This window comes from Chelonus insularis, unplaced genomic scaffold (genome assembly GCF_013357705.1).
Source record: "Chelonus insularis isolate UGA/USDA-ARS -01 unplaced genomic scaffold, ASM1335770v1 contig_131_pilon, whole genome shotgun sequence".
Lineage (NCBI taxonomy): Eukaryota > Metazoa > Arthropoda > Insecta > Hymenoptera > Braconidae > Chelonus > Chelonus insularis.
Window position 1 is genome coordinate 2,263,683 of NW_023276372.1, and position 26,481 is coordinate 2,290,163.

The 26,481-nt window shown below is 30.2% G+C and overlaps 1 protein-coding gene across 1 annotated transcript in view; it reads left to right on the plus strand.

Moving 5' to 3' along the window:
• The window catches only part of LOC118073218 (TWiK family of potassium channels protein 7-like), a 152,831-nt gene that overhangs the window by 60,028 nt on the left and 66,322 nt on the right, over positions 1 to 26,481 (plus strand). The window lies entirely within an intron of this gene.

The window sequence follows — 26,481 nt, forward strand, 5'->3', positions numbered from 1 at the left end:
TTGAATATTCATGCTGCAGATTTGCATCAATTCTTTGGTATCGGCTCTTACTCGCATTTCCACTCCCCCATTTGCCCTCTCTCAAATATGCCAATCCCAATGATGCACTCCATATTATTTGACTATCTGCTTTCAATAAACATGTGTTCAAATAGTCACAAAGCTAGTCAGGAATATTGTGTGTTGTTTTTTATTTTTTCGTAATTTTATTTTCATCTCATGCAAGTTTCAGATACTAAAAATGGAAGTCTTTTTTAAAGACGGAATCATTAATATTTCATTATTTAAACAGCGTCAATTTACATCTTTCAATCAAGAATTTATGGAAATTGTTGATATTCATATTTAAAATAACTGATCAATCTAGCTTTAAAAAAATTAAATTCAATACAAATATTTTTTCTACCGAAGTAAAAAAAAACTGCAGTGCTGAACTTAACTTTTTATGTAAGTTTTTTTTTTGCAAAGCAGTTTTCAGTGTTTATAAATAGACTATAAAAATAAGTCTTCATTAAAGCATGAAGTGAATTTATTATTATTCTGTTAAAAAATGATAAAAAATTTAATTGAACTATTATTCGTATAATTATGCAATTTAAATTACAAATCATGTATTCTTTATAAACTAAGAAAATGAAATAATTATGAATTCACTAAATATTATTCTGCAAATATATTCTACATAAAAGTGTTAATGAGGACAAAAACAATATTTTGTGCTTCAAAAGAAATTAATTTCACTTTATGTACATTTTTAAGAACTCATAAGAAGTTTCAGATGAATATTTTATTTGTTTCATACAAATGTGTTATAATATACAATTTTAAATAATGAAGATAACGGAAAATTATAAAATAACAATCCAATTTCGATAGTAGTTTGAAGGATAAATGGAATTGATGCAGCCAATAAAATGATGCATAAAAAGTGTGATATAGTCTTTTTGAAAAAGGTTGAAATGCGTCTTAGCACTTTTGTTGATTCAATCAGCATCGATTTTGCCATGTCTTCATGAAAAGTTTATTTTCTCTCGTCTTTTTTTCAATGTAAATCTCGTGTTTTCGGATTCTATGTTGATAGTAGCACCAAGGATGTTGTCTTCATGGGTAAGCATTCACGTAATCTATTTCAATTTTCGATTGCGTCGCTCGCATAAACTTATCATCTTAGTCTTTCCATGTTTCTGCTCCTGAATACTGAAATGTGTTGAATATATATATATTCCACAGTGCTATTTTCAATTTACATTTGTCTTCGATCCAAATGGCATACAGTGAAAATATTTAGTAAATATTTTATTCCAAATGAAATCTTGGTATTTTTTGTGAGATAAAAAGATTGTGTTTGGAATTAAATTGTTAAATACAACATTTTAAGGAATTGTATTAACTATGATAATAAGGATACAGAACGAAATTCGTTTTCCTCTCCTCGGGTGCACCAAAAACATTTTGTTCTAGACAAAGGATGGACTGATGGGTCCTAAATAGAACATGAGCGACTATTAATGCTTCGGGAAAACAACACATTCTGTTTCAAAGCTCGCAGTTAACGAACAAAGAGAAACAATTGTTTCTCGAGGATTAAAGCACTTTTGTTTTTATCATTCTCTGATGTATGTCTACAATTTTTTCCATTATTATTTATTATAATAAAATTCGGAGAATCTCATCTGTCACAAGAACTCGAAAGTTATCAAATATTCTTAATTTTCGGAGTAATAATATTTTTTTACCATTCAAATCATCAACGGTTTAATTTTTTCTTGTATTTCCACACAAGAAGAGTCACTTATGACTTTTTGTTGAATTTATCAAACCAATAAATTATAGTAAAGTATGGTATTTTGTTTGAAAGATTTCACAATAATATAATTAAAAGCAATAGCAAAAAAAAAAATTTCACGGTGTCTAGATTAATGTAAAGTACAAGAATAAATTAGCTGGCATGGACAAAAAAATGGGCGTAAGTATATATATATGAAATGGTATTTCACGAGTTAGCTCGAGCTATCCAGCTTTTTTGGCGTCGAATAAATTCGACGTCACCGGTGTAGTTTGGACAAAGTACAAAAATCGATTTTCCAGGCTCGACTCGCGAGAACTTCCGGCGTTTAAAGAGGCTCATTATTTAGCTGCCACGATCGAGCATTTAGTCGGCCTGAGACTTGAGGAAACAGACCAGGAGAGTTGGATCACAACGACTAAGATTGATAAATTATCAGCTTTGAAAAATGTTAAACCAATGCAACTGGCTCTCTAACATCGTTCTCTCTATGCTTCCGTTACTCGGTTTAGACAAGTTCTTTTCCGTGAAAGTTGCAAGCCGACTTCTCTCGTCAATCCATGAATACCCCAACGATAGATTTGGAAGGATGCATGTTCTCTACATAAATTTTGGCTCGTACCAGCGTCGCCTGTCATAGACGCGGTCGTGTTCAACGAGCCGGATTCGACGGGGTATTTCTCATTTTAACGTCGACGTGACTATGACATTCATCCCTCTTTTCTCTCTTCCACCTTCAAACTTTTTATCAAATTTATTCCCTGTCAGATTTTATCTTGGATCTAAATTGATTTAAAACGTTCACCAGCGAAATTGTTAAATAACTTGCAGCTATAAATGGTTTTTGTATATAATATTGTTAATATATTGAAGCTCTGACTAAATGTATCGATTGAATTGCATGGGCGAGACAAATATCCATGGGTTGAGGTCAGACTCGTGTATCGGACATTTCTTGATTTATGTAACTTCACACGAGTGAACGTGTTACGCGTTAATGGGTATTCGTAATTTGTATAAATTGCAGCCAAATTTATCATCCTCATCGATATGACATTCCTTTCCACTTTAGACCTGATAATATAAACACATGAAAAACAATTTTTTTCTTTTAACAAGTATCGACTTTTCTATTTTTTGGTTCATTTTTTACCTTCCAAATTCGTAGACGTCATGTCATGTCTCTTGACGTAAATTTTGCATCCGTTAAATTTTTCACTCTTTTCTGTGTATATTGACTAAAGTAAAGTTGAACAGAAAAAGTGATAAACAATGCAAAATAAAAAATTTCAATTTTTTCTCGCTATACCAAAATGAAAATAAAAGAACCCACGAATTCTACGTATTTATTTTCGTGAAACGTGAGTAAGAGAAATGTAAGGCAATAACGTACACTAGTAGAACATATAAAAGTCCATAGAGAAAAATAGAAATATATTTTTATTCCATATATATTCCTTTGCATTTTTTCGTTTTGTTTTATTTTACCGTTTTGGAATACATTTTGTTTTTTATTTCCCTAAATTCCGTCAAACATGACTCTATCCATATGCACTACCAGTGCCAAAATTGATTCTACCGCAGTTTTTCTCATAAAATAGGATTACAAATAAAATAAATGTTTCGACGCAATACATTCCAACTTCGGTACGGAATATTCACTAATATTCCTCTAATAACCAAAGTGTAAACTCTTGAATGAACTAACAAACCTCTCGAGTTACAAATTAAATTTGAATTATGTAATTCCTCATCAAATGTTATCAAATTGTTCAAAAATACATCAAAAACAGCAAATAAATTAATTTGATATTTAAACGATCACTCAACTTGAAACATTTCTTCCATAAAAATAAATACAACAATTCTGATGTATGTAGATGATCAATGGTTTCGTTTAAATTATCAAATTAAACTTCATCGTTGCTCTGGCAGAATAATTTTAAATGTAATTGAGTATGATAGATGATTATTGTTGTATATCTTAACGAAATTTGAATGTAATGATATACTCAGAGTTGGTATTATATGCGAACGTCGAGCATAAGGCAAGTCTTTATCACTTGTCAGCACAGATGATGGCAAAGATGATTTATTTGATATTCGCGTGAGTGAAAAAGTGAGCAATATTTCATGGTCTAACGATGAAAGCAAAAGAAAATGAGGGAGAATGAAACAAGAGAAAATTAAAATTTACTTGCAAGCTTTCATTACGTTCATATGAAAGAATGGGGGGATAGTCACTATTTTAGACCGAAAATAGGAGCATCCTTGCTTAAAATTGTCAGCGACGGGGCGGCTCATTAAAATAGTTAAACCCTCATTAAAGCAGTTAAACGATGTCTAGAGGAGGTACTGAGGTGTCTTGCATGCTATTCCACATCAAAACTCCCTAGCCGTTGCTCGCGCGGTGATAGGGTCGGATATCATAGTGAAAGTTCCCTTTAACTATATTTGCGACGGTATATCACTGTGCCCTAGGGCTCCATTTTCTTTTCTCTCACTCTTTCTTATTCTGGTGAAGAAGAAGAAGATGCTCTTTAATATCTCCCTAACTGACTTCAAAAATCATAAAACATTTTTTTTATGACTTTTTAAAAACTTTCTTTTATATTTTAACTATTTAAAATTTTTGTGAAAAGTTGTTTCAAAATCATCCATCAAACTCTGAATGGTCAAATTTTCTATACATCAATTTTTTCAATCGCCAACAAAATTTTACAACCTCAGAAGTGAAGTGAAGCACATCTTTAAATATTTAACATTCAATCTAATTTATGAGTTTAAGATTGAAAATAATTATCAGTAAATGTTAGGAAATGTGCAAGTTTCTAGTCAGCAACTGCCTTATCAGCTTAACATATATTTTTGCCTAGGCAATGGTTAGTCTTTTCACTTTATCTTATTCTTTAATCGACTGATAAGTAGATGAAGGGTTTGTGTGCTTTGTATCTGTGCACATATTCAATATTTTATGAATTTTATTTTTGAGTATGGAAAATAATAATGTCTAAAATGAGGTATTTTCATTGAGAGTAAATTATTTTTATTGAGATAATAATTCATTGTCTGATTGATAAGTGAATAATAGATCCATTGAATTAGGAATGAAGAGAGTCGTATTTGGAGTTGCATAAGATGATTATAAAGTGTACATATGTGTATTCATAGCGTCTGTATGTCCTGTTGATTTCCTTCATCCGTTTAGAGTGCTTAATGTCTTCACATTCGCCAGTGAATTGTCAAATTTAATCCTCGGTTACAAGGCTAAGTAGGATCTTCTATTCTATGAATTCATTAATCATCAGGATGTAGAATTAGTCAGAAACTTTTCTAGATAATAAAATGATGATTCACATGAACAAGTTGGTAGGATTGTTTTTACGATAAAAATAAAATTAATGACATATTTTTGTGATAAGAAATAATTAGTGGAATAAAAGTACCTTGTTTATTCAATTATTAAAATTATTCTCTGACTTTTAGACTAATTCTATCTCTCTGTTTTGATGAAATTTATTTTTTTTGTCTGAACAAAACTACCAAACTCAAAGTTTTTATAGAGATTCATTTGTAGATGACAGCTTTCAGTCGATCAAGTGTCATACTATATTGAATTTTTTTGATTGACGTTATATTGTCTCACCAGGTTGTGTAAAATATAAAAATGAACTCTCAAAATAATTCAATAATATAAAAATATTTGTAAAGTATAAAAGAGAAAAAAAATTGATGAAAGAAATTTATTAAATTGAATATGCAAAGTTCTGTGGTGGCCATCAAAATGAAACAATAACCAACAGATAGAATCCTTAAAAATTGAACCACAAAGTTTTTTTATCAAGAAAAGTGGATACTTGGATAGGTTAGGAAGAAAAACCAAGTAAGGATGAAGATGAAATCAAACTTTTAGCACACATGGAGCTTAGAAGAGTTGAAGCTGTGATGTTGCACCATGCAATTTACGTTCTAACGCGTTCTGAGGAACCAGAGCATAGAGCTTTCGTGGTGCATGATTATGAAGAAAAGATAAGAGCCATGACCCACACACAGTTTAATATTGAATGTGTTAAAGCTCTAAAGCTGAGAGAACCACCTTGTGGTGATACAAACAACACACTATCTAGGTCTAGAACATGATGAAAATTGAGGCCTATAATTCAGAGTTATTGAGAAGGAATAATCTATCATTAATTATTTTCCACGAAGCATAATCTAATTTATACTCTCCACTAAATAATCTATAAATATTTGATCCAAAATTTAATACATGGTTGATGCAGTATGTTTATAAATTATAAACAATGAAATAAAAGTTCAATTATTTAATATATACATATTTTTTTCGTTACACCGTTCAGGAATGCATAAAGAAGCTGACCTAAATTTCAGCGCCCTTATGACAAAAGCTCACTTGACTATCTCTCTCTTTCTCTATTTCATCCTCTCTCGTTCTTCTTTCTCCCTCATCTTGATGATACGTGAAAGGTATAAAAACGGGGACGCGTCTTTGTTCGACTCTGGTTTTTGTGTCGTTACTTTTCTCTGCCTACACGTTTTTATACGTGAACCCTCTACGTTTGCCTTTTTTTTACTTCTCGTTTACCTCTTTTTTCACTTCTACACTTTTTTCGTATCGTCACATTTACAAAGTGCCAAGTTTCGAAGATTCTTTCTAAAAGTTATTTAGAGTTTCACTATTACAACTCCAATACTCCTATTTTTCAACTTTAAATTTAATAAAACATTGTTTTCAATCAATGTTTTATGTCTTTTTTTTTTGTTCTCAACATTTAATAAATTAATCTAATTTGTACACCACTGATACAATTAACGTTTAAATAAATTACGTGGAAGGATTAAAACAATTACCAAGTGAATTAAAAGTTATTCATGCATAATTTAAATTACTTTTCAAGTGAAAATTGATACTAACCTGATCTAGCTATTTTTGTTGCAACTAAAACCAGTATACTTTCAATAAACTTATTGAAGATAAAACTAATTGATCAATGAAAAACTATGAACAGTGAAATTAACTTACCAATTCATATCAGTTAAAGTAAAGAATCATGATCATACTAAAGAAACATTTTACTTAAAATAATTAATTAATTTAACTGAACAAGTGTCATAAAAAATAATCATGTAATAAAACTTGACTCTCTATTTATTTATCAAGGAATGCAATCATACATTTTACTGGCAATTTAACTCTGATAAGGACCGACACATCAACGTATTTCCCACATATACTTTAGGACTTCATGTTTTATTTCAACATTCCCAACCCTTAACTCAAGCCATCAGGCTCAGTATGTGTTACCCGAGAATGATAACAGGACGAGTTGTGCACTCTTCCGTATCTAATAATTTTGCCATATTTTCTTCGGCAAATGAACTCCTCTGACAGATTCTCGTGCGATTTTTTTACCTTTTCTTTTCCCTCTGCTTCCTACTTCACGCATCATTACGTATCTACTGAGAGGAATAAAATTCAGGCGAGCATAGATTTGATTTACTTGTTGTGTTCGAACAAATCAAAGAGCCAATTATTATTATTGGATCATAAATGCATTGGATTGTAAGTCAATAAAACTTTGTTACCAGTTAACGACGACTCATCATACAGTCAATATCAAAATCATCCAATTATGCCTACCACAATAATCTTGTAATAGACGATTAGTGCTGCTGGCCTGCTTCAAGTTATACATTGATTTGGAATGATATTATCTGGCTGTTATGAAGTTACTGTCAATTAAGTAGATGGTCAGCCTCCAACTTTTTCATTAATGAGACAATAAAATTCCAAATGATGAATTTATCATCAAACTCTATACAATATGTTGCTCATCACGACTATTGATTGTATAATTTTTTTTATAACTCATTCATAAAATGCATTCTTCTAAGCTTGTTAATTTTAATGTTTGCATTTTATATTTAAACAAAATTAATAGTATAATCTTTTTCACTCTTTAGATAAATATTGTTAAATATCATAAAAGCCTATTACCATATTTGCATGCATTTCTCATTAAAATATTTATGAATAAGGTTAGAGGAAAGAATGATGTTTGTACCATTGAAGCAAAGTAAAATATTATGGTTCTTTTAAGCTTCAGTGTATGTCAGAAAAGGGCTACTAGAAAAATTGCAACCATATACTCTACTTGAGGCTCTCGCATATACTATTCGACGTGAATGTGGGCGGCTGTAATCCGTGGATGCTTAGCGTTGCAGGCATTTTTTCATATTATTTACGACATCATAATGCCTTGCCCAGAGTAGAGGCAGCTGCTCGAGAGTTTTTTTTTTTATTATTCTTGTAATGGGCATGCTTGACTAACAGAAAAAATTCAAAATTTTAATGATAGAAGTTTTTCTGAAAGCCTATCATTTTCAGTTTAGCTTTTGAAATATTTAATGCTTAATTAATTTTATACTTTTTAATATTTATCATTGAAATGCAACTATAATAATTGCTTTCATCTCAGATTAAATTTGCAAGTCTTCTTTAATTTTTATTTATGTGTAGAGAACAATTAATGCATTTTCTTATAATTTTAGTTAAATAAACTTGACCATTGAAAAGATAAAAGATTATATTGCAAAGTCAAGGTGTAATATACATAGTTTATTTATCATATATTATCTTGGAAAGTTATTAATCAGAAACGTTGCATCTCTTGGAATCCATGGTGCGAATATTTTTATTTTTAAATAAATGATTGATAAGTTATAAATGATAAGTAACTCAATATTGAAAGTCAAGGAATATTAAAAAAAATAGTAGTGATAAAATTTTCAAAGATTTGTATTTAAATAAAATAAATTAATTTTAAAATTTTAGTTAAAAAAATATTTCCAAATTGCAGTGAAAAATATTGTAGTATAACATTGTTATCCTTGTGTTTTTGAGTAGGATATGAATATGTCTAGTGTCGAATGTTTCCTCTCTCGACTCAGGTGTTCTACTTGAAATAAATGCGAGTTCATGACACAAGCGTATGGTAAAGCACGGGAATGGAAAAGTTTGTAGTGGGTTTTTATAAATACCGGTTGTTTGATATTTTTTATTTTGAAATAGAGAAATTTTTCAACTGATATTATTTCTTGCCCGACATTGTACTGCGGTTGTAATCGGACTCTCTCTCTCTCTCTCTCTCTACGTGTTGACAAGAAAAGAATCGTAATCAGTGTGGAAGTAAAAAGGTGAATATGACATTTTAAAGCTGGATAAGAATAAGTCGTTGAGCTTCTTTAACTAAATTATATATAATTATTGAGTCTTTCACCTATTCATTAATTAACAATTTAATGAATTCATTGTTGTAAATATTTTATCCAGAATAATATGTTTAGAATAAAAGTAAAAGCTTTTCGCACTTATTAACTTTCACTTTACGTTGCTTTAAGTGGCGAACGAGTAGGAGTTTCACGATTGAATAAGGAACGAAGGATGTACAGATTCCCTTTTCCATTTTCATCGATGAAATATCGATTCGCTAACCGAGTAATGGAATTCCGGCATGAAATTTATGAGTGCTCGCGCGGGAACGTGCCATGGATGTTCGCGCTCGTTTTGCTTGTGGCATTTCTGCTCCTTCGTAAGGAGTTTGCAAAAAACTTGCTTCGCATGCTCGATAAGCATGCCCATCGAGAGCAAAGTCAACAGCTTGTGGATAGTACAGAGCAAGATAAATTAGTTTTTTTTATTATACTAAATTTTTTCTCCTATTTATTATTTAAATTAAAATCTGTTAAAATTTATAAGAATTTATGATTATGATTCCTTAATCCTCATTTGCATATCTAAAGAGTAAGAATTTTTTCGCGTATTTCTCATGAAGGAATTTTCATTTAGGAAACTTCATAAAATGCTAAAATAAACATCCAAGTAAATATGATAGAGAAATGGGTAAACGTCGTGAATTTTTGTGACAGGTTTATGAGTCACAAGCATAACAGTATGTAGGTTCTTACAAACCGTGTTTTAGCTGTTTTTATTCCACCAACATCGTAAGCATCTCACCCTTCATCTCAGGGAAAAGAGCTTGTTGCTTGGTGCATGCGGTCTGGTACCCACAGAACGTGAGTGTTCCAACTGAAAATTCCCTAGTGTAACCCATGAGACAGGAAAACATTTTATGAAGTCAAATAAAAAAGAAAAAGTACTAAGAGAAAAATTACAACCAGATATCATGCGTATTTTAGATAGTTACACACATCAGTTTACATCAAGTATTTAGAATTTTAAGGCCTTCTTTTCAACAAAGCTCTTTAGCTTCCCTTCCAACTTTTACTTTTAATGTTTAAGTTACTTTTGTAGAGTAATGAATTATTCTACATTTAATAAATTAATCAGAATGATATAAAAAAATATTCTATTTAAAATTGACAAAATATACAATAATCATGTTATTCAATTCTTGATCTTTCTCTTAGGAAAAAGAATTTTATATAAAAGAAATCGACAGTCACAATTCGGTGAATTCTCCGTAAAGAATATTCCCATTGGTAATAAATATGTATTCAGGTTCATTTAAAAACGCTGAGACGTAGAAAATTCGAATACGAATAGAAAGAGGTGCATGAAAATCTGGTGATTTGAGCAAAATCATCAAATCAGAAGAGATGAAAAGATGGCGTGAGAGATAATTTTTTATTTATTACTTTCTTAAGGAGGAATAATGAAGTTAGTAGAGTACGTGTGAAATGCTTGCAATTTTAAATGAAATTCTTTGATATGTTTTCGTATTAACTACAAGTCTTTTATGCTCGTCAAAGTACTTTATAACTTGAGATTTAATTTTCTTTTAGATGTTTTGATGAAAGCTTTGACCTATGTCACCACTATCTTTTCGAGAAGAGATCGTTAATGTGAGTCATTTTCACTTTGATGTTGAAACCCACAAATTGATGTTACTCGTCTATAAATTTTTGATTATCGACTGACTTTTAGCAAGCTTTTAAGCTCAAAACGTCCTTTAAAAATAATATCTCAAAACTACAGACAGCAAAGCTCAATTTATTCTATAAATCTATAACTTCAAAATGATAAAGTACCTATTTCTAGATGTTGGAAAATAAATCACAAAAAATCTTCAAAAGATTGTTTTTCCACTACTGCAGTCATTTAATTAATTTTCATATGTCTAGTTTAATGCATTGACCCTCGAAATAACTTCTAATAAAATCGAGTGTGAATAATTGAATTAAATTAATTTCATCCATGACCATCAAATAGACAATTCATATATGTATAATTCATTTTTGTAGCTATAGCTACCAAAAATGTACAATCAACAATAAACCAATTTAAAAATAAAGTTAAAAAAAAAATGTAAATAAAAAATAGTATTTTTTAATTTTCAGCTAAACTGAAAAAAATAAAACTACGAAAAAAATACTAAAAACCAACTTTATTGTCTGTGAGATAAAAAAAAATAAAATGATGAGATAAAAGGTTTTACAGCGATCGAGGTATTAAAAGTGAAGAAGCAGATTGGAATTATAGGCTAACTGAACCCGATGGAAGGGTGATATATTAAAGTAAGAGTTAAGCACAACTGATAGGATTTACTTCTAGAAAACATAGTTATAGGTATAAATTGAGTGACATCGTGGTCACTTGCCTTCAAAAGCTATTTCACTCTATGCTCGAGTATACACAACGTCAGGAACTTTGTATAGCCGGGAAGTTGAGTTTATAGACATTGGCAGTAATGAAGGAACATGATAAGGGGTGAGGACAGAACTGTTAGGACGAACAAAATAGTTTGGAAATGTCTGTCCAAAGCATTGAAAACTCGTGGTGGTTTTTTAAGTCGCAAAGTTGAACTTCCGGACACTGTTAAGCTTATGGAGTTTAGCAGACTAGTCAGCAAATACTCTGACAATAAATGAAGGACAAATATAACAAATAAGAGTTTATTATTTTGAGTTTTATGCTATTGACATTGTATCAATTGTTATTTTATCAAATGTTAAAAAAAAATACTTCTTTCGATCTTGTTTTTTGATAAACTTACGACCAAAAAGAACAAGAAGTAAAAGTTTATTATTAAATAAAGTGTATTGTTGAAAACAAGAACTCAAGAGGCTTACGAAACTATCAAGTTGTGTAAACTCAATAGCCTCCACTTACTATCCACTTTGCTAGAAAATGAATGCATGTCTTAGATGTTCATCAGCCTCGAGCTTAAGCTACGTTAAGTAACTCAAGCTTAAACTACTTTCTAAATGAGTTAAAAATTTCTATAAGTATTGAAATAAAAATTAAAAACCATTTCCAGGACGATGCAAAAAAAAATGTAAAAAAATGAGGTGGTAGTACGTTATAATAAATTACACCAAGTGTCAATGAAGATTAGTAGTAAGAAGTGTATGAAAGAGAAGAGGATGAACGTGACAAGAAAATAGTAGTTCTTGACGTACGATATTTGAGGAAAGAGTTAATTAATGTTCCTGAATGCTGAGGAAGTCGCTGATTAGAGTTGAATTTTGTTGAAAGAAAAAAATAGATCAGTTAAAAATTAAAGTGTTCATTGGAACTTGAAAGCAACAATTCAAATGAATAATAGAATTTTCAATTGTTTTAGAAGTAGAAGAATACTTTTAAATCATGCTCTAGATAATGTTTTATAGTGGGAGGGAAAAATTTATTCGAAATAGAAAACTGTTCCCATATGAACATTTCAATGAAAAATTGCAACATCTCATCATATAACTTGATACTTCATACATTCATGCTAGCTCGTATCAACCTTTTTGATGGTCTCATAATGCGTACATTCATCTACGAGAATTTACATGAATTTAGCATAAATCATTTCGTCATCAAAGTATTTTTTGTGATTATTTAAATTATATTGTTTCTTGGTTCGAATTTTATTTAAAAATATTCTCTAGTATTCTCTTTGACAGATTAATATTGAAGTATGTAAATTATTTATTAATTTCCAAAGATAAAACTATTCATCTCTGCTTCAATCCACACTGATATTCTTGTTTCTTGCATAAATAAAAATATTTAAATATTAAAACATTATAAATACGAAAAGCTAGTTGAATATTTAACAAAAAATTTATTACTGCAAAAGCTCATATTTGTGATGCTGGTAATATTTGGTGATATAGTGGCAATTACGTCATCATTAAGAATTTAACAGATACCAAAAATAAATCCCTGGAGGCTGCTAGAAAACTTTAAGGCGGGATACTACTTCCGACGGCGCGACGCTCGAGTAAACGGGGTGTATACATTGTCTTGGGATGTTGGCACGAACCTCATCGTACTAGGGATGAGCGCCAAATGGAACACTCTAAAGTTACATCCCCACAGATTTGCCCACTATTTGTTTTTTTAGCCTTTCTTTTATTTTTATCATTCTTACAATCACTTCTCTACTAACATTTTTCCGTCATTCATAACTTTTTTCCTTAAGACAGCTGAAAAAATCCCAATTAAACTACTTACAACGTCCATTGTTCAAGAGCCAAAAAAAGCTTTCAGCGAAAAATTTATTTGAAGAAAGCTGGATATATTACACCTATTTTAGCTACTTACATGTAAGATCCAAGAAAAGAGAGTATTTTTAAAAGCAATTTGGTTTTTAGCAATCATCGGAAGTTGAAAAAAAAACAGTAATGTATTTAGAAATAATTAAATTAATGTCTTGTAGCTTACTGATGAACTAGTAGGTCATTCTTCCTAAAATAAATTCAATCAATTCTAGTAAACAATTTATCATATGAAATTTATAGCTAAAATTCATCAATAAACTAATTGAAAACTTGTTACAATATGCCATGAATAGAATAATATCAAAACCCCCAATCCTAAATTAATTATTACATATATAAACTAGTTATTTATTCTATTGTCTATAATCAATGTTTGTGTCAATTAAATCTTGTTGAGTACATGTAATATAAATGATTGAGATGATATAAACAAGTTTCGAATAGAGTAGTTAAAGTTAAGCATTGAGTAACAATAGTAATATTATTTTAATTTAAGTCTATGTTATGTCATATAATATTATTATTGTACATAGATATATATATATATATATATATAGATATATTCATAGTTGGTACAGTGGTAGAGAAATTCAACTGGAATGTAATAGATTACGAATGGACAGGCACTCTTGAGTATCAAGAGATGCATCAGTGGAGAATGCATCGAGGTGCGAATAGTTGGGATTCCACTAGAACCAAACTAGAACACGTTTGTCCCTCGCTTAGAGTTCTATATTTAGTAGAAGGTAAAATCCACTCAACTATCAGCAGTTCTAAATTGTGATCAATGGTTTCTCCATTCACCTATCATTTACTTGATCGGAAATTGCTACTATTATTTGTCGATGTGATGTAACGCCTTATAATACACTTTGATTATTTCTTATTCGACCTGCTTGTACTTCTATGGTTATTATCAGCAGATAAGAAAAATCAAACTCCTACATATCTTGAGTGAAGACAATCATTTTACTTAACCATAAAAATATGAAATACGACATTATTTTTCATTTTTCTTTCTCTTCTTTTCAATTTCTTCGTTATGGTTACGTGTCTACTTCTTGAAATGCATTGCTTCCTTTATTGAAAATTTCCTGTCATAGGTGGAATCAAATTTATAATAAAAATAGACATGAAATTTTCTGGAATGAAAAACAAACTATGATATTTTCATATTGATATTCCATATGAGTATGTCAAGTGGATAAACTCCAAAGTAAGTTAATTTATTTACAACTTCAGGTTTGTCAAGCCTCCAAGCTTTTGATGCAAAATGTCATTAACTAAATACATCAAAGAAACCTCTAAATTTGATTACGAAAATGACTTAAACTAAAAATTGTGAAATGAATTTTGGAAAAATCTATTGAATTGACTAGATTAAAAGCTGGTTGATAGACAGGTGTCAAGTACACATATACATCAAGAGAGTGTGGTCATGGCTTGTTTAACCTACTGTGACTAATATAAGGATGTGAAACGTTGACTGCCTTTGAGCTGATTTACGATAGAAACCAGAGATTTCCTCGAGGCATAATTGCGCGTCATCTCTGTATCAAGGAGACGGCTAGCCATTATCTAGATAAGTTAAAGCTCGACTCCAATCCTGATAGACGTCTCAAACTCTCGCGTTGTGTGTGATGGGTATTAGGTTTATGCCCATTCATACATCCATATATCGATTGTACTGCTTCGAGCGATAGGAACCGAGCACATCTGAGTAATGAGCTCAACCAAGAAGCTTTGATAATGGGAATTGTAATTTACCAAAATGCTCTCTGAGAATTGATTATGCATATTTTATATCATCATGCTAAACTAATCATTTTAATAAATTTTAATTTTATTTTTAAATTGTGATAAATATTCTCTACAGCTTTGATGTAGAAAAAAATACATGATGAATTTTGCCATTTTTATCAATCTTATTTTTTAAAAAATATTGCAGTGAATTTTTAGAGCGTTCATAATTGTTCCTAAATGTTTAATTACCCAGAGAAGTTATTTTTAGCATAGAACAGAATTTTTATTGACCACATGTTATGGTAGTTAGTAGATAATAGCATCAAAATATTTTATTTTTATTTTTCATTGTATTTTTTGAATATTTTGTATGATATTGTTATAAACATTTTTGTGATCTTAATATAAAAAGGAATTTTAGCTTGAGGCTCTAAAAAAATATTATGTACCATGCTTGATGGACGGTATGTTGGAATTTCTGTTTCACAAGAATCATCGCAATGTCCTTAGGGTATTTATCCTTTGTTGCCGATGGGATGAAAAATAAATTCTAAAATACCATATAAAAGTAAATAAAGTAACGAAATGGATCTATTTCCAATTTTTGCATCTCTGTTTCATAGTTTTACTGTAACATCTATTAAATATTTTTAATTAAAGCTGTCGAAAACTTTAGAAGTTCAATAGAAATAAATTTATTAAATTTATAGTATTAAAGATTACAAACAGCAATATTTTAACTGAAAGCAATTCAACAAAAAACATAAAAAAAAATAACTATAGAATACTCTAGTGATTTTGTATCATTTATATTCTTCAAGATCAACATCTTGATTGCTATTAGTTGGCTTGCAAGCTAAAAGAATGTATTAAACTTATTAAAGAATTGTTTAATTAATCATTTCAAAAGTTGTAGAATGCACAAAGTGAAAAGTTTCATATTGAGAGTCTTCTCAAAATTAATGAAAAAGAAGAGTAGGTCAACTACTTTAAACATATTATCGAAATTTCTTGAGTTTCACGAATAAATACATTGTCTCTGTAGCTTCTTTCTCTTTCTAACTTCTTCAAGATTAACAGTACTTGTTATTTTTTTTATCTATTCTTCTACAAAAGAAAATCGTCTTGCTCGCCTCTGTCAACTCAACCTGCTTGTAACTTTTCCCAACTTTATGCAGATGTTTGTACTTGAAATATTTTTTCCACCTTCTCAGACATATAATTTCAATACGAAACGTCAGAAAATTCGAAATAATAAAATAATAATTTTCCAACTTGATCACGAATATTAGACATTTTGATTTTGACGTGATGCAAAAGGCCTTTAGAATTTCTGATGCTGAATTGATGCCGGAAAATTATAGGAGGGCGTATTGGGAGTGATCGGTGTAGATCGTTGTGGTCCATTAGTGCCTCTGAAGGCGACTAATGGCTTTAGGTTCCACCATGGGTATTGAACCAAAGTCATCGACCAATGAGGCAATCCCATAGACTCATAGGCTGTAGAGCTTGGTGCGTAATTCCTCCTCCTACCTCTTCAGTAGATTCTATACCCTTCAACTATCACTCAATGATGGTACACCTATCGATAGGCTTTACGATGTGAGATACACGCGTAAACCATGCCATTACCATATCCGTAAACGATGTTGGTTATATCTGTACTGATCCACATTCTAGTAAAATAGCTTTTAGTGCACTACAATATTCTGAATTATCATATTCCTCTCGGGTTTCCTTGGACCATGAACGATCATGTTAATTCGACTTGCTTCTGTGCCAATCTACCTTGATACAAGTGACCCATTTTTCTGTGATGACTTTGAAGAACAAAATTATTGTAGGAGATGAAAATAATCTTTCTTATATGTGATGAACTCTATTTAACTATTTAATTATTTATTTTTTTTCTTTATGTTAACGAGTGAATAATTAATACTTTCTTTTGGAGTAAAGAAAAAACTGCCAGTATGTAATTTATAATTTGTCATCTTTGACAATTTATGGTTTTCATAAAAATTCTAGTCTGCAACCTCATGAGATTTTATTCAACTACATTCGTTATTTTATTGACAGATCCATCATTATGTGTCTTGAAAATATTGAACTTTAAATTATTTCTGACAACAGTTTTTCTATGTGATAAAATAGAAATAACAAATATAAAATTAATTAATACAGTTTAATTATCAAATTCCAGTTTATAAAGTCTTACGATGCTCTTCCTGAATTTATATAAAATTAATTATTCTTTGTTTAGGAAGTTGAAACACTTCATCAGATTTATTTCTTGAGACTTTCCACTAACCTTTTTGTTTGCAACGACGCTTGCTTTTCTCCTTTATTACATTGAATAAAGGTTTAGTCTTTGTTGGATCCTTCTGGAGCTCAAGTTTTTATGTGGTTCTAAAAAAAAATTAATCTCGAATCACGAAGTTCTTTTTCTAGAAGGTTAAGCAGGAAAAAGATAAATAGGAAATGAAGCACGTTGGAAGGATCATTGGGACTTGATCTTATTAAAGATTTCATCCTGATGCTGGAAGTTTATTTAATTCTACTTCTTGGAGAAACGATGGAAAGATGAGAAGGTAATGAGCAAGTCACTAAAAACTATTTTGAAGTTTTCCATAAAACCTCTCTATTTCTTTCTACTCTTAAAGTATTTTCATAAATCCATCGTTTGTCTTACTTTAATATTCAACAATAACAGTACATAAGCTATTTGTTGAAAATTCCCAGACAAATACTTGAGTCTATCATAGCTTGTGTTCTTCAAATACAATCAATCTTGACCTGGACTATTCAAACAAGTTTCTATTGATGCTTAAAAAAGCTTCCTTGAGATGGTATACTTCTATTCTCCATCCATCGAAGTTGATATCATTTTTAAGAGGTATTTCAGAATAAGAGCTTAACTTGGACGAAGATACGTTGAACAAATTTTAATGAAATGACTTTCCCACCTCAATCAAGTACCTGGGATCCAATTTATTGATCAGCATTCAAATGAGTTATTGATCAACCCATGATCAAATAAATGATAAAAAGCAATCAGCAATAATATAGGTCTTAAACAAAATAATTGGATTCAAATAGACCTGATGCAATAAGTCGTAAAGGCTTGTTAAATATGATTGGGTGCAATTTGATTTAATCCAATATTTCATGATAAATACCAGGATCTAATTGGATTTGAATGAATCCCATACTGGGATCTCATGTTACACTTCATCATAAATACATAATTGCTTACAATAACACTCTCTTGAAGATACACTTAGAATATTCCTTGTGCTTGGTGATTACATCTTTGTTCATTATTAAATCTTTAGAAACATTTTCATTTTTATTTATTAAAAGAGTCATAAATTCCCACTGGTACAATCTGTAACCATTTGGTTCCATTCCATATTGTAGACCTCAATAATTCTAATATGAAAAAATTGTCTTATCATTCATATTTTTCTGAAGACCTCTTACAGAAATCCTACTATTGAAAGCTGAATACGAATCTAGTACAATGAGTTACGTCGAATGTAAATGTCTGACATTCGTATCATGAGGGGCGGTACTGGCCATTCGTGCTTGCTCTTTTCCTTCTTCTTTTATATGCTACACACGTTTAAACGACGTACATACATCTACATATACATGTCTACATAAAATAGTGGAAAGACAGAGAAACAGACAATACGAATATCTTGTCTTTTCTAGTTCAGCATGTTGCATCGTGCACGAACTTTTCAGCCACCCAGTCGACAGTAGAAAATAATTACTCGCAATGGCTGGAGTCCAGGAGATAGTCGAGTCAGCTTCGTGAATCCCTTATTCTGGTTTGCTTCATCTGACCTTTCAGCTCACCAATTCATTCCTGCATTATGTACTTCAATGTACGAACATCATGAATCTGATTTACTTTATAATAAATAATTTTTAATTATTTTTGTACTTAATATTAAACCGTCTGATAGATGAAATATTTTTTTATTCTATTTATCTATTGATTTATTTATGGAAATTAATTTATATAAATTGAGAGGATAGTTAACAATTGACTGTGAAAATTCTTAGCATAATAAACATGACAATTACAAAATTTATGAAGCTTCATAGTTATAACTAACAGCATTTTAATTCGACTCGACAGACCAATGTATATTATTACTCGACGCTTGAGTGATTCTAATTACACAGTATTTTCATGGATCGTAATTATTCCAAACAAATTTGCATCGAGGAAATAAAATGTTTCATTAACTATTGGATTTTTTCTTCAATTGAAACAACAAAAAGATAATAAAATAAAAATTTAATAGTGAATCAAATTTAATTTGAAAGACTTGAAAGTAGGAAGAGAAGTGAAAAAATAACTGGACATGGAACTAGTAAGATTTAACGCTGTTGGATATACTTGGTTTCAGAATTAAATCGATGGACGTAGCCGGAAAAAAAAGGAAAAATTCAGTGAATAAAAGACATAAACTATGACAATAAAAACATGTAATAAAAGACATAAAAAAATTTCTGTCAACGCTTGAGTGAGTTCGAATTTTATAACTGGCTCGAACGTGCGTTTAATCGGGTATTTCATTCTTCTCTCCACTTTTTTTTTGCAGCTATTGTATCGCAAAAGTGCAAAATTGACTTTATTTCTCAGTACAGTGTGCATAATAGTTCCTATAATAATAATTTAATCCATATATTCATTTCATGTATACTTTATACGAATATAAATTCAAAAGCATTCTTGAGGTAATTATATAGAACGTAATTCAATAAAAAGTTCTTAAAGGTTTTAATAGTACTCATAAACGAAACATTACTTTATTCCTTGTTGTAATAAAAACATAAATTAAAATCTCGTTGTAAACTTAACAAATAATGAAGTCATTTACTTCTTTTTAATTATTTATACGTATAGAAATGAAGCCATTGCAATTACAGTTCTAGATACTTTTGGCATGTAGCATCGTATTTTTCGACTGCTTAACTGCGAAATTTTTGTTCTGCTTTTTGTTTTAAACTTTTTATGAGTCCAGTCGTTATGTTCTTTCACTAAATAATATGAAACAATTTTCAATGCATTGAAGTTATAATAAAAGAATTTTTAAAAAAATTAAAAACCACAAAATGAACCATTCATTTGTGAAAAAAAAAATATAATTAACAGGAAAAATAAATCAAAACTTATGAATAAATATTGTTCAAAAGAATAATTGCAGCGTAAAATAACTAATGAATTTGTTGTTGCTTCAATGAAGTCTTTAATAATAACTGATGCGTAATTTCCAAGATAGTTAGCAAATTATTCTGCTCCTTTACTGCCATATACATTTCTTAGTGTAAAGAAAAGGAAATGTATAGTAAATATGTAAAGTGCAGGGACCTGACAATTTAATGTCATCTAGCGAAGTAGAATTAATTAGTTCTTAAAAGTGTTCCAAATGTCTTTATACAACCTAATGATGGTAATCACAAGTAATGTCGGTATTACGTGGCTAAACTTTAGAATCAGAAATAGTTAGAGAATGTGCAGTGTACTTATTAAAGAGGAATATGGACTGTAGTTCATGAATAGATGGCTTCGAATATTAATTCCCAACATCATAATATATATATTTGAAATGTTTGAATTTCGAATGCAGCCCTCAAAACATACAGAGTAGAGTCAATAATTTGAGAGAACACTCTAAAGTACGTAATAACACTATATTTCCTCGATGTCAGTAGTAAAGCTTCTTCATGTTGAGGTAGAATCAACATCTAGAGAATCAAAATTCAATGAAGTAAATTTTTTCCAAAATATAGAAAACAAATTGAACATTTATTGAGGTTGATTAAAATTTGTTCTTTATCCTTTTCGTGATGAGTTCCATGTTCAAGGGATTTTACTCGGTCAAGTTGAAACAGTAGAAAGGGATTTTTTGTGCTGTGTTTTTATCAGAGACCAATTCGGACTTCATTTACGCTCGTCGTGACCAGACGAAGCAATTACTCCAATTCTACAGAGACGTGCTAAGTATAAGAAAGTGCTTTATCTTAAGGCTTCAAATGCACTAATCATTCGTGCGAAACCTCAGATAAAATGTTCATTACTTTTCTATTTATATTTATTACACATCATCATAAAGACTTTATTAAATCATTAAAATGATGATGATTGAAATTTTCTTCAAATAATTTTAAAAGTCATTTATTTAATCATCAAATGGTAAAACAATTTTCAATAACAGAACTAGTGGTTAGAACTAGTTCAAAATGAAAAAAAGTCAGTGGTCTTATTTGATAATAATCCAAGTTCACAGCTGTTGCCAGACTACACACTCGATTGAGTTCTTTGAAGAACTTGAGTTCCAATGCAGACTTGGACAAGTGGTGGTGATTGAGCTTGAGTGAAGTCTGACCAGTTCCGAGCATTGACCACTGGCTTTGGATCAGTTTTAATTCTCTCTCAGTAAAGATAGCACGTCTAAAACTTGAAAGTACTCGGCCGCACATGACATAAGTAAAATAAAATCGATACGAGTTGTCGTTTAGAGACCTGAGACTTACCCCTTTCTTCTCCAACTATTCCCTCTTCACCTTTTCTACTTGCGACTCTGTTTCTCTTTACTCAAGCTCACTTCCATCTCCCTTCGGCATCCAGTGAAATGCACAGCGATAGCGACGGATTACGCCAAGACTTCTTTTTATTTCTCGCACCGACGACGTGACAAGAATAAATGGTAGACATCCCTCACGAAGCAGTTCCATGTCCGATGCTGCTCGCCCACCGCCCCTACGACTACTGTCCGCCCTTATCGCTTGGAAAAGTATAATATTTCTTTTTATTTTATTTCGGATCTATCGTCAGTCCTGTGGGCTTATTTCCAAGAGTCAGTCAGATATGATGCAAGAGATGAATTTCCGCTTCTTTTCTATCATTCTTTTTTCACATCACTCTATCACGTATTTTCTTTTTCTTAAAATCATTTTTTATTTCTCCTCTTCAACATGTTTATCTACCTCTTGACACCAATCATCATCTTTCATGATACTCTGAGACGTAAATACCTTTGTGAAGATGATACTGTTGATACAGTACATCTTAAATAACGTCTTGCATTATTTAAGTAAATTTAATGAACTTCTTGCCAAGTTTTTGTCTATAAACTTTTTGACAAGATGACTGTTTTATTCAAAAGCTTGTTATTCTAGAGCTTAAGAAATGTAAAAAATACTGAGCTTCATTGGTATTGAGTTTATTGAAGATTTAAAAGAGTCAGGCAAATTGTTGGTTATTCAGAAAAGTATTGAGAATAGCTTGAATCGAAGAGGAATGAAATATTGCTTCAATAATAGAATAAAATTTTACGAATTGTAGAATTAATAAAAATTCATAGAAGGAATTGTATCGAACTTGAAGAGTCTTGAATAAAATTTTTCAAAGATGAAATGAAAGATGAAGAAAGTAACATAAGTTTATAAATGCTTGATAAATAAGAAGTTATTGAGCATAGAACCTTGAATTTTATTTTTTTTTTCATTTTAATGTTTGTGAAGAGATAAAGTTATACAGATTTGAAAAAATTCTGAAGAAAAATTGTGGTAAGAAGGAAGAAAATAAAATAGAGTCAGAAATAAATGCAACAAAGCCTTTATTTCGTAATAATGACAACAGTTTGTTTATCACAGTAAATATTACAGCAATTTCAGTTGGACAATGAAGTCTTTGTTGGAGTAATAATGCCACACATATATATGTGTATTGCAAAATAGAAAGAGAATGATGCTTCCGGTAGTTTGTTAACAGAACTATTGATGTAAACTGATATACGGGCAAGCATTACCTACGAACCACAGTTTAGAGTACATACAACAAAATGAAGCTCATCAATTGGATGATTGAAAAGAGAGGTAGACAAGGGCTAGTTTCTGGAACCGGTATGTCGACCCGCATTTACTCATTTTAGTGGATCCTTTTTGCGTGAACCACGTGCCAGACATTCTCGAATTCTGTGGTCACAAATGTCTACCACAAACAAACTAAAACTATGCTGGTAGATTCACTAAAGTCTGACCAATTGAATTACGAGAATGTGATTTAGAGGAGAAAGCCTAGAGAGATAGAAATTAGATTGTCAACAATTAACTATTCAACTGATTTTTCGCTTGAGAAAATAAGATTTCCTCTTCTGCTTGACTATTTTCAGCTCTTCTTTTCAAACCCTCGTGCGAATAGCCAACATCAATCTAAAGAATTTAATTCTTTCATTTTCACGAATGGCAATTGTTTGTGACACTTTTGTTTTTTCTTTAATGAAAAACATCTGATGAAGCTTCAGTGGAAGCTTATATTAGCTACATATATGTTTTACATAAATAATAGGACAAAAACAAGAACAGTTAGAGATAAATAAAGTAATGATATTATAAAGCAACTAAACATTGAGACCACAGTCTTGAAAAAAGTGGAGTATCCTTTTGTTTTTATTTATGACTAATTAGTTATTTAATTGTTAATTAAGAGTCAAAGAATAGCCAATATCATTTACAAATTAAAAAAAAATCTATCGTACCCCCATATATAAATGTTCTCTTGATGTTTAAAGTCTTCAAACAATTTATTGATTTTGTAATGTCCTTTTGCAACTCTTTCATGTTATCATCAATTTTTTTTTTAACCCATCTCACACTAGAGCTGCGTCAAAGTATGAAGTTTATTGTTTAATACTTCATTCAGCATCGCAATTTGTTCGTATTGGAATGATTGTGTTCATTATCGCGAGTAATAGATTAACAGTTGCTACAAAGAGACTTTAGAAAGGGAATATTTCTATTCATGATACTCTGTGTAGCACAAGAACATCTATCACTAGCTTGGATGTTACTTCTTATGTAAATATCATCAAAACTAAACTTTTCTAATTAATTCAGTAGCTATTCGAGTGTTGAAAGATAATTGTTAAGTACTGATTCAATGTAACTTTTGTGTGAAGTTCATGAAAAAAAGTATTCCTTTGCTGCAGGTGATCGAAGATGTGTTCTGTAAGTAAAAAATTATTGCAAGATTTGATCTCATATCTGTTGTGGTAAAAAGAAATTTTTTTTTCCTCCAATTTAAAAATGAAAAAGGAAAGAAAGATCGACAGAAACATTTTTTATATTTTTATTTTTAATCATAAATATAAACTCTTTGAATTTGTACTCCACATGATAAATATTCCATGAACAGTAAAGTGAAGTTTTTTCCTATCTGGTTTTCAGTAAACATCCCTTCCAACCATTTTAATATCAAAGTAACTCATGTATGATGAATAATTTACAGTGAAAAAATTTTAAAATACTCAATCAATCTGAGGAAAGTTAATTTAAAATTCAATTCTAAATTCCGATTATACTCATGATTTTTTTTCTTCTGCCCTGTCAGTCACTTCTCCATTGAGGCTTTTTTTTGTCTTAAGGCCACAGACTTTGCTTTCTTCTCTCACCTGTTAAAATGCAGTCTCAAGAGTCTTTTAAGTACTTTACAGAATGCGGTCTAAAATAAAATTAACGTAGTAGGTCTTTAAAAGAAATTAGTATTCTAGTAATATCCTTTGATCCTTTTAATATTCTGCTATGACTGTACTAAGATAAATAAAAAGAAAGAAAACAATAATTAATAAAAAAAAAAAAAAGACAAGCTTGACTTTAACTTAGATAACAGAACTGGGTAAAACAGACAGAATAGACAGGAAAGACGGTGAGAAAATCTACGGATTAATTGTGACAGAAAGTCACTCTAATGAAAGATTTTAAAATTGACTTTGGAATTAGCTTCTTGAAATCCCTAAGTAAATGAACTTCTGGATTATTTTTATTCAAAGTAGTTTCCATATTCTATGCACTTTTTTGTTGGTTCTTACAGTCATTTTATAATATTTTAGTTAATCTTTCAAGAAGTAAAGATGAAAAAATATGCAATTCGTTTATTTAGAAACATTTTGATTTTTAAAAAATCCTCTCTTGCTGCGGTATAATCCTGATACACTTGCATATATATTTGTATTGAATAATATCATTTAAAATTTTTATGAAGAGAAATAATACAGAAATATGGTATGAGTATTCCTGTATTCATTTGAGTGAATTTATTTTCAATTTAAAATATTTTTAATTCATTAATTAAAGAATCTGTAGAGGATTAATTTGCTTCCATTTAAAATATTCGTTATTTGTAAACCATAAAACATGAATAATAATTGAGAATTCAGATGTAAAAAAGTAATATAACTATTAATTTATAACTTCCTTTGAACATCCGGTAATATTTTTTATCATGAATTATTTCAAAATGATAAAAATAAGAGAAAATTATTGGAAAAAATATTAATATGCAAAAGCATAACAGTAAAAACGGAAATTTGATTTAAAAAATGTTTCCTTACATGTAAGTATTCAATGAATATTCATTGGTTTTTATTAGCTATTTATTGAACCAATCCTCATACGTTGTAGAAGGTAGCAATATGTATTCATAAAGTGATTAATTCATGCAAGAAATAGATTCCATAGGTGGAAAATGCATTGAAATATTTCAAAGCTCATGAAATAAATTACAGCAACAGAGTAACTTTGTACGCCATTTCGGTATTTATATCGCATATGAGAAAAAAAAACTATTCAAAGAGTCTAACATCTAAGACGGAATCTTCTTTGATCCTACTTCACTTACATGAGTTTTAAAAGCTATTGACTTCAATAAACTGCAGTAAAAGTCATGACTTGTATTCCAACCTGAATTTCACTGCAGTTTCTAGTCAATTCAAAATATATACTACATTACTTAACCGTAAGTTATGTAAATTGAGATACTTAGAAAACAAATTAGATTAATGTGTCGTAACATTTGCGAATATGAGACATAAAAGAGGAAAGGTCAGGGGTTAGATATATAAATGTTGTACATGTATAGAGTTGACTAATTAAGCATCCCTTTTATACTCGAAAGCGTAGAGCAGTTAGCTAAATTCAAATGGCCAAGTTTGGATGGCATGTAGGTATACAGCGGGTCAAAATAGCCCCTAGGATAACAATAGAATACACGTAAATATATTCAACATGATGTCTTTCTCAATAAACTCTACATTTCCGTAAACTACTGCCTCTATGAGAATTAGGTTCATTAAGTCCAACCCCTCCAGTCCCAATGTATATAATCATACGTATGCTACCATAATCTCCAACGATTAAAAGTTTTTTCCAAACAAAACCACCTCACTGTTCGAACTCTATTCCGATTAAACCTTTTTTGTTTGAAATTGGAGAAAAATATGTCCAGGGATTTTGTTTTTTAAATACGCAACATTATTTGCAGTATTTTAGTTGGAGATAATAATTGATTGGAAAAATAAATATTTTTTGTAGCTTCTGATATAAAATATTTAACTGAATTCCAT